A 9,184-nucleotide genomic window follows, 5' to 3' on the forward strand; every position below is an offset into this window, starting at 1 on the left:
TTTAATTATTTCATGTATTTTTAATTTTTTTTATTTAGTGGGGTCAAAAAGCCGTATCGGTACTGTTTATAATGTGTCACTTACATGTCATTATTTTAAATCCAAGTCATTTATAATTTTTTATTTATTTAAAATTTACATCCACGTCAAATAAATGGTTAATACGAAATTTACGTTTTTTATTTTTTTTTTTGGAATCTTTCTGGCTTCCTTTTTCTTCCCTTTTTAACGCTGACGATCTGGCCCTACCGGCTGGCGAGCGAGACGGCAAAAGGCTGAGAGCGCGATTGCCGGCGAGTCGTGGAGGAGGAGCGTGGCGGAGAGGGAAGAAAGAGGAAATATTTTTTTAAAATAGTAAATTTTAACTTAACTCAATTTTATAAAATTAATTTATAAGATAAAAATTATTTTTTATTTATATATTATTTAATTATATAATTTTTGATTGATTGACGTGAAATTTGGATATTTCCCGTATATTACCACCACCAATTTTAATTACAAGAGGAAAAGACGTACGACTGAGCAAACATTAATTGCACGCATGAAATGTTGTCATTGGTATAATAATAAGAGAATTTCTACGGTACTGTTGATGATGTGTTACTTATATGTCATTATTTTAAATTCAAGTCATTTATAATTTTTTATTTATTTAAAATTTAGATCCACGTCAGATAAATGGTTAATACGAAATTCATGTTTTTTTTTTTTCGGAATCTTTCTGGCTTCATGATCTGGCCCTGCGGGCCGGCGAGTGAGACGGCGAAGGCTGAGAGCGCGATTGCCGGCGAGTCGTGGAGGAGGAGCGTGGGGAGAGGGAGAGGACATCAAAGTAGCCGTGGAAAGTGACGGTGGCGCCGGGGGTGACGGAGGGTTGACGGAGAGTGACATTGGTGACGGTTTTTGAACCGTACAGGACGCATAGGCCCGTGTTCTTTCTACGGCTGAACCGGGCCAGGGCCTCGACCACGTCGCTTCTGCCTAGGATTTCTAAAATAAAAGGGTTCATAGCGGGCTCGGGTTCCCGGGTTATAACGAGTGGCGGTTTGGGCTTGTTTTTGGAGCCGGGAGGGCGGCCCCTGGGGTGCCTGACCACTTTAATTGTGGCCCCGTCGCCGGCGGAGACGGAGGCGGCGTTGGGGCGGGTGTGGTGGTCCTCGGGTGTTTGACATTCCCGAGAATAGTGTTTTTTAGTTTAGGGTTTAATTATTTCTGTTTGTGATTTGGTTTGTGTAAAAAAGAGGGCTCTGTTCTAGATTTTCTTATGTGCTTTTTATTCCCCTTTCATGTTTGGATTAACTATATTGATAAAATGTCTTGGGAAAAAATGTTAATTAGGTTAGGATATGACTCCCTGATTACAGTGTTTTTTCCTTGTTATCTAGTTGAATGGATTCTGCAGTATTGTTGTATATGACATGATTTGGGTGTGCTTTAACAAGATTATTGGCGTTCTGTGAGATTATTGTTTTCCGTTTTGATGCTTGTTTGTTTTGATATTTTTATTGGCAGAATTTATGTGTTTTTGCTGTCCCAAGGTGTGTAGATTATTATTTCAGGAACTGAGAATTTTGATCTTTTATTCATCAACTATTTTGTTTCTCAAACAAAGTAGAAAGCTACTTCCATGAGTTTATTATCAGGATTCCGTTTTTGAGAGCTAATTTGGTTTCATTGCTACATATGATAATTTTTGGCTCAATAATAATTTATTTACTTGGTGAATATGTTTGTTTTAGTTTTTTGCTGAAGATTTTACATGCCTTTGACCTAAAATATGAATCTGGACTGGACTATCCTGTAATATGTAGACTGAACTTTTATTCTTTTTGGGTCATGTGTTAGGGGATTTGGGAGTTCTTGTCTCTTGGGGACTGAGTTCAAGCTATGAATATGTTTTGTTTTGTGTACCTTAATAGCTTATATAGGCCTTTGTTATACGATAAGTTGGTAACAACCACCACCATGTAGTTCTTTACTTGAAACATAGGAGCGCTAGCTAGATATTGGTACTGCAAGTAAATGATGTTTCTTCATTTTCATCTACTTATATTTTGCAGCATTATTCAAAAGGCTAGCAACGCATTAGAAGTACTAAAAGAGGTCCTTGATGCTGTTGATGCTCAAAATCCTCAGGTGACTACTGCGAGTCTGTTGTAGAATCTGTAAATACTTACATCCTAACTTCTGCTTTATAAATGTTTTCTTTTCTAGGGAGCAAGGGATGAATTCACTCTTGATCTTGTAGAACAATGTTCCTTTCAAAAGCAAAGGGTTATGCATCTTGTGATGCCTTCTAGGTAAGGGTGCTTTAAATTTCTCTTTACTTAAATTTTTCTGTAGAATTTCCTTCTTTATCCTTTGTGGAACTGAGATGGTTCAGAGGATGAATGTAAATGCCTTTGGTTGTAGTCTGTTGGTAGCTCTAAGAATTTTCCTTTGATACTCATCTTATGCAAATTGCAAGCCCCAAAAAGAAAACTCTGTTAGACCCGCAATATGATACACATTGAAGGAGGCCAAGGCCGGAAATAATGGATTCAGCAGCTGATAATTAGATAGTATCTAATTAACTTGAATCCAATTCTGATACAATTAGATAGGATCTGTTCGGATTTGCTTCTGTTATTTAGTCTCACTCATTCCTTTATTCAGTTTTTTTATTTTTATTTTTTTATATTTTAGATTGGATTTATTTCTGTTTAGATTTAGTTTCCTTGTTTGTTGTTTGCCTCTTCCTAAAAGAGGATGAATTCAAGTATTGGATAACAAGAACTATTAAGTATTTGAAACTTGAGATTCACTGGTCTCTTAAAGCACCAGCAGCATGGTATGATCGTAGTAGCTCTACCATGATCCCAAGAAAAGCTATGGGAAAACCACAAAGATACACTCATGATAAGAACATTTCAAGTATTTTGAATAAACCAGTTAACAAAGGGTTACTCAGAAATCAATATTTGAACATATTCAACAAGTTAAGTAATTAATTATTCCTAATCTGGATTTACTTTCAGAATGAAATCTTCTCTTGTAATTTTCCCTAATATTAATGTATTTTCAGTTTTGCACATGTACAACCTGACAATGCATCTATTTATTATTATATGGTTAATTTTTTCCTTAAACTGGTTTTGCATTGGTCTTTTGCAGAGATGAAAGCATAGTTTCTCGAGCAATTGAATTGAATGAGCAACTTCAGAAAGTTCTTGCAAGACATGATGACCTTCTTGCTGGCAGAACTACAACAACTGCCCCTCGATTTGATCACGAAGAAGCTGAGGAGGAAGAGGAACTTGAGCAGTTAGTTCGACGGTGACTACCTGTTCTTGTAATTCAATTTATTTCAGGAATTGAGAATTTTGATCTTTTATCCATCAACTATTTTGTTTCTCAAACAAAGTAGAAAGCTACTTCCATGAGTTTATCAGGATTCCGTTTTTGAGAGCTAATTTGGTTTCATTGCTACATATGATAATTTTTGGCTCAATAATAATTTATTTACTTGGTGAATATGTTTGTTTTAGTTTTTTGCAGAAGATTTTACATGCTTTTGACCTAAAATGTGAATCTGGACTGGACTATCTTGTGATATGTAGACCGAACTTTTATTCTTTTTGGGCCATGTGTTGGGGACTGAGTTGTTGTCTTTTGGGTCATGTAAGCGGCCAATTTTTTTTTCCCATTGTCTAAATCCCCTTCTCCGATCTATTTCTGTCAATTCCTCTCGCATGTTTTTTTGTTTTCTTTTATTTAATTGCAGTTTGTTTCCAATTTTTGATGCATCATTCTTAATTGAACTTTCTGCAATTGATTATGATCTGTCCTAGCTTCCTGTGAGAGTGTTGATGTTGCTCATTTTGACCATGCCCTTTACAAAGAAGCTGACCACTGAACCAAGCCATATGCAATACCAATATGAAGCAACAATGGAAGAGCTGATAGTACAATCAATGGCATTATTGCAGATTGTGTCTGAAGAAACCTAAAGATGTTTTGCAAAAAGCTATATGCAAACAATCCCGGGATAAAAAACTTCATATAAAGAGTAGCTGTTCTTGCAATGTCTTGAGATTGATGGAGCAACACTAGGATGGGTTCTGTATAGAACCAAATAATTGATATAATGAAGGAGAAAATAAGAGGTATGATGCAAGAGACTTGTAGGTAAATTGCCAGCATTTGGTAATCCTTTGCACCAAATCCTTGCCCGCACAGTGTTTCCAGTGCCCCACTCAAACCAACCTAAGACAAGAATAAGGGTATGAACCAGGAATTTAATCTAGTAACAACATTTATCTTGTTGCATTCAATTGAACCAGGTTTGAGACAAATGTTATGATGTTAAATTTTATAAGGATAAATTCAGGTATAGAAATATAGATTGGAATCAATCATTGACATTTAACCAAAAAATTGTATCTTTGTTAATCTCCTCTACAGGGTATGAGATAATGTTTACTATGTATATGAGGCATGCTTGTTATGATATAATGTTTTCATGTTCTCATGTTGTTTCCACATTCCAATCAATTTATAAATTCTCATCTTTTCTCCTGTTTTAGAAACGTACAATTGTACAAATTCTAGACATAGTGAAGACAAAAAACAGAACCTAATAGTGTGTTTGGATGAGGAGTTTTACAAATTCAAAGAATTTTAAATTCTTGGTATTTGAATTACTTTGATTTCAATTTCTATCATTCTTAAAATATTTTATTTGGATGAGTCAATTCAAATTTCTTAAATTTTAAATTGTTAGGTTGAATATGATAATTTGATTCCATCATAGTAAAATTGATTTTAAAAATATATTTATATGTTGAGATTTTTAAATTAAATTTTATAAAAATAAATATTAATCCATTTTTAAATATTTAATAATTTTAAAAATTAATATTAGATAATATTTAATAATTTTAAAAATTAATATAAGATAATATTTAATAATTTTAAAAATATTTTTGAATATCCAATAATTAAAAGAATGAAGAGATAAGATAAAATATATAGGTGAAATAATAAAAATAAATATGAGGAATTTCAAATTCTCTCATTTTGAGAGAATTTGAAATTCTACTATTTTAAGGAAATTTACAAATGCTTGGATTTCAAATTCTTTGTAAATTCCTCATCCAAACAAAGCATTTCACCTCAAAGAATTTGAAATTCTTCAAATAAATGAATTACCCTATATAAATTCCTCATCCAAACACACCATAAGTCTTCTGTGACAATTTGTACCGCTACATGAGTTGTGAAGCATTAATGACAATTGGTTATGTGAGTTTTTCAAACATTTATTACGATTTGCAAGATCGGTAGCAGTCCAACTACTGATATTGAAAAGTTTAATTGTCATATATACTACAGTTTGTCTATCCAATGAACTAGGCACATATTAAGAGACTACAATAATAGAAGACTTTGGTTAAAAACATCCTAACAGTGGTAAGAGAAAAGTATTTTATTTTTTATTTTTAAGAATTACAATGACAACAACATGATAGTAGAGAGAGATGAATCAATGAATTACCATAACAGCAACGCCTGTGACACTGAACCATGAGTTTGCGAGAGTAGAACCAGCAAGCTGAAGCTCACCAAGGTGACCAACAAGCATGACAGAAACCAAAGTGATTAAGTAATAGAACAAGTTGGTAAGAATCATTGGCAGTAAAAACAAGAGTTGATGCTTGGCCTCTTCCATGTCCAACACTTTATTCCATCACCCCACAACTTGGGGTCATGTGTTTTCTCTTCCATTATCATTTTCCCTGAATAGAGGTGTTTCTGTTCCATCTGAACTAGTACTTGTCTCCATCTTCTCTTTCATCTTCTACGTTATCTCTATATATATATGTGATGAGGAACCACTTCAACCATTCAAGATATGTAAACCGTTAAACAACCACAATCTTATTATATAAAACTAGGCAAAAAAATACTGTATTATATAAAATTGTTCAGTACTGGGTTAGAGAGAGGAATGATCATACATACCTGATGGTTTAAGGAGACAGTGGTGAATTTTCAATGGTAGGAGGAACTTCAATAGTAGGACAAAAATATGTATACATATAAGTCAAGATTTCGTCATAACTTACAGCAAAAGAGTTAGCATAAAAGTAAGACATAGCAATGAAGAAATTTCAGAACAAAAAGTGATATGACTGAAACATGCTGAAAGTTTCAAAGATATTTAACAAGTACGTGAACGTGGAATAGGTTCATACGAGAGAAGGTTTCAGCTTTGATGGTGCAAATTTGGATCCACTCAGTTGTATGTATATATATAGTTTTTTTAATGGTAAAATGGAAATTCACTTTAAGAAATATTTTTTTTAATAAAAAATTAGAACTATTCAGATATTACACAAGTCCCATCCTTCATAAAATAATTTTTAATTAAATTTTATGTACGAGTCGAAGAAATCAAATTAATTTAAAACAAAACTTAAAATACTAATAAATAAAAACTGTAAATAATTTTTCCTTATTACAACAAAAAAATTAGTTTCCCAACCATGGGAAATATCAGGAGAGGGTTTTCCAACTAACGGTTGTATTATATGTATGTTTTGACTATTATGATCATGTTTTGTCTTGTTCTGATTAATTTGACTTCAAATATTGCTATCTCACTTCATCTTATTTTATAGATTTATCCTAAGTCTTGAGTAATTAAAATATTCATTATAAGAATTTGCTTACGTTGTTTGCTTCGAATATGATATTAGTCATGTGCCCTTTTACAAATCTCAGTATCTAGTCTGTCTCTTTTTGGTTATATTATAGTTTCCGAATTTTCTTTATAATTAGATATGGATCCGTGTGTTGCGTAATTTATTGAAATTTTTTTTTATATAATATTTTAATATATGTAAATTAAAATTTTGTAATATAATAACTATTATTTTGGAATATAAAGATATGAAATAAATATATAAAAATTGTTATATATTAGTTTTTTATTAATTATATTACAAATTTGTGTCTATAATTTTACATTAAAAACTCATTAAAAATAAGTATGTATAAAAATAAACATTACGTAAAATTAGTTTTGTAAAAGTGAAATTGATGTGAATGTAGATAAAGATAAGAATTTATTATTGAAGTCAATAATTGATTATAAAATAGCAAACCACCAATGAAACAAAAATGATATTAAAATAAATACGAATCATTATTCAGATGGATATTTGGTCATTTTTATTTTGGTGTTAGGTTGTTGAATTGTTTTTTTTTTTTTTTTTTATCTTTAAACTTTGAATTAGAATTGGCTCTTCATCTGAGGATTTGTCAAAGATTTGTATAGATATCTTTTTCCTTGAATGAACTTTTTTATTTGATAATGATCCATCTTTTGATTTCTTAGATAGTTGTTTGTTTGTAATTACAATTGATTTTTTCATATGAGGAAGAAATTGGTTGTGGTGATTTAGACACTATTATCCATATATTTAACAAAAAAAATTCTTTCAAAAATAATGTTTTTTGTATTGGACACTATTACCCTTATACTTATAAAAAATTCTTTAAAAATGTTTTAAAAAATAAATATATAGAAGCACAAAATATCTTTTTCCCTATTAATTATATATAATAAACATGCATGTACAATGGCCAGATTAAAAATTTATTTTATAAAAATTCTTTTGTCGAAGAAGAAAAGTCTCTAAAGATGCTCTTAGATAAGATAGATATATGTGTTTAATAAGTAAAGGTTAATTAATAAATAATTATAAAAAAATAAAAGTCAAATTGGATAAACAAATTTTTAAAAAAATCTGTTACAAATTAGATAGTTATCTATAAAATAATATTTCATAATTGTACATTATTTTAATTTCTTATGTAACTCAAATTTTAGTTATCACATATATCCTACTAAATAATTTTTACTATTATTTAAATAATTTTGATGAGAAAAATTTAAAGTTGTTTTTTTTTTAATTTAACATGTAATTCAATTTTGATTTATCAAATTTATCTTTAAATTATACTTTAATATTTTTTAAAATAAATTCGACAAGAAAGCTTTTACGATTTGTTTAAGTTATTAACATGTAATATTAGCAATATGTGATGTTAGTTTTATATATCTTAATTTTGACAATAACATAAAATATAAGGTTACTTAATACAATATGTAAAAGAGTTTATATATACTTCGTCATCTTTAGATTGTTGGGTGATAAATATTATTTCTTTATCTTGAGACAATTTAATTATGAGTTATTAATTTTAAGTTGCACTTTTATTTTTGTACTACCCACATCGGTACCACATCAGCTTATCAAGTCGGACTGCTCCCCAACTGATAAGATAAACTGATAAGATCATAATCTTATCAAATCGTAACCAATCTCATTATCACTTATAGGAAAAGCTGTAATCTGCATCAAGGTATGTGCATTATATATATGACACTTACACACCCACAAAAACTAACTTAAGCATTAAAGTCTCTTTTGCAGATACAAACTCCATCTTCGAGCAGCCGACGTATCAAGCAGAAGAGGCTCACCGATCTTGCCCGAAAATCGTCAAGCAGAAGAGGTTCACCGATCTTGCCCGAAGATCGTCTCACCACCAATCACAGGTTATAACAATTTTAAATGCTACTGTGCATGCTAATATTTTATGAAAAGGCTTCAGATATAGTTTTTGTTCATCTTTATTATAGTAATTAATAAAATTAAGTGATGTTGTTAATCATTGAAATAAAAGATTGAATTAAATAATAAAAATAATATAAATTAATTTGTACATACTTCAATCATTAAATTTGTATATTATTTTTATATTTGAATTATCTTTCTGTAAAAATGATTTATAAATTTTTGTAATTATTTTAGTGTTTTTTTAGTTAAAATATTTAATATTATATTTTTAAATAATTTGATAAATTAAAAACAAGTTTTGTAAATATTATAATTATCATTTTTTATAAATAATTAATTTAAAATGTAAAAAATATAAGATAAGTTAATAAATTAAAAAAGGTATTAAATTTAGGATTTAGATTTTTAAGGTTTAGGGTTTAATAGATTTTTTGTACATTATAATTATGTTTTTAAAGATTTTGTAATTATTGTAGCGATAATTTGTTTTTGAAACTGGCATATAACAACTTTTAGTTTTAAAATATCGTATTTATTTCGGTCATTTTTTT

The 9,184-nt window shown here is 29.9% G+C and overlaps 1 long non-coding RNA gene and 1 pseudogene across 2 annotated transcripts; one reads left to right on the top strand and one right to left on the bottom strand.

Annotated features, from left to right (window-relative positions):
• Nucleotides 1-1,559: 1,559 nt before the first annotated feature.
• Nucleotides 1,560-3,322, top strand: LOC145949214 (TOM1-like protein 5 pseudogene; annotated as a pseudogene). Its single transcript, XR_014431863.1, has 3 exons — nucleotides 1,560-2,139; nucleotides 2,218-2,303; nucleotides 3,157-3,322. The product of XR_014431863.1 is annotated as a TOM1-like protein 5 pseudogene (transcript).
• A 2,133-nt stretch (nucleotides 3,323-5,455) lies between these two features.
• Nucleotides 5,456-6,253, bottom strand: LOC145954396 (uncharacterized). Its single transcript, XR_014431608.1, has 2 exons — nucleotides 6,007-6,253; nucleotides 5,456-5,879 (listed from the first exon to the last, which is right to left on the bottom strand). It is a non-coding gene; the product is annotated as an uncharacterized LOC145954396 (long non-coding RNA).
• Between the last annotated feature and the right edge of the window lie 2,931 nt (nucleotides 6,254-9,184).

This window comes from Cajanus cajan, chromosome 2, assembly GCF_000230855.2.
Source record: "Cajanus cajan strain Asha chromosome 2, NIPB_CcT2T_4, whole genome shotgun sequence".
Lineage (NCBI taxonomy): Eukaryota > Viridiplantae > Streptophyta > Magnoliopsida > Fabales > Fabaceae > Cajanus > Cajanus cajan.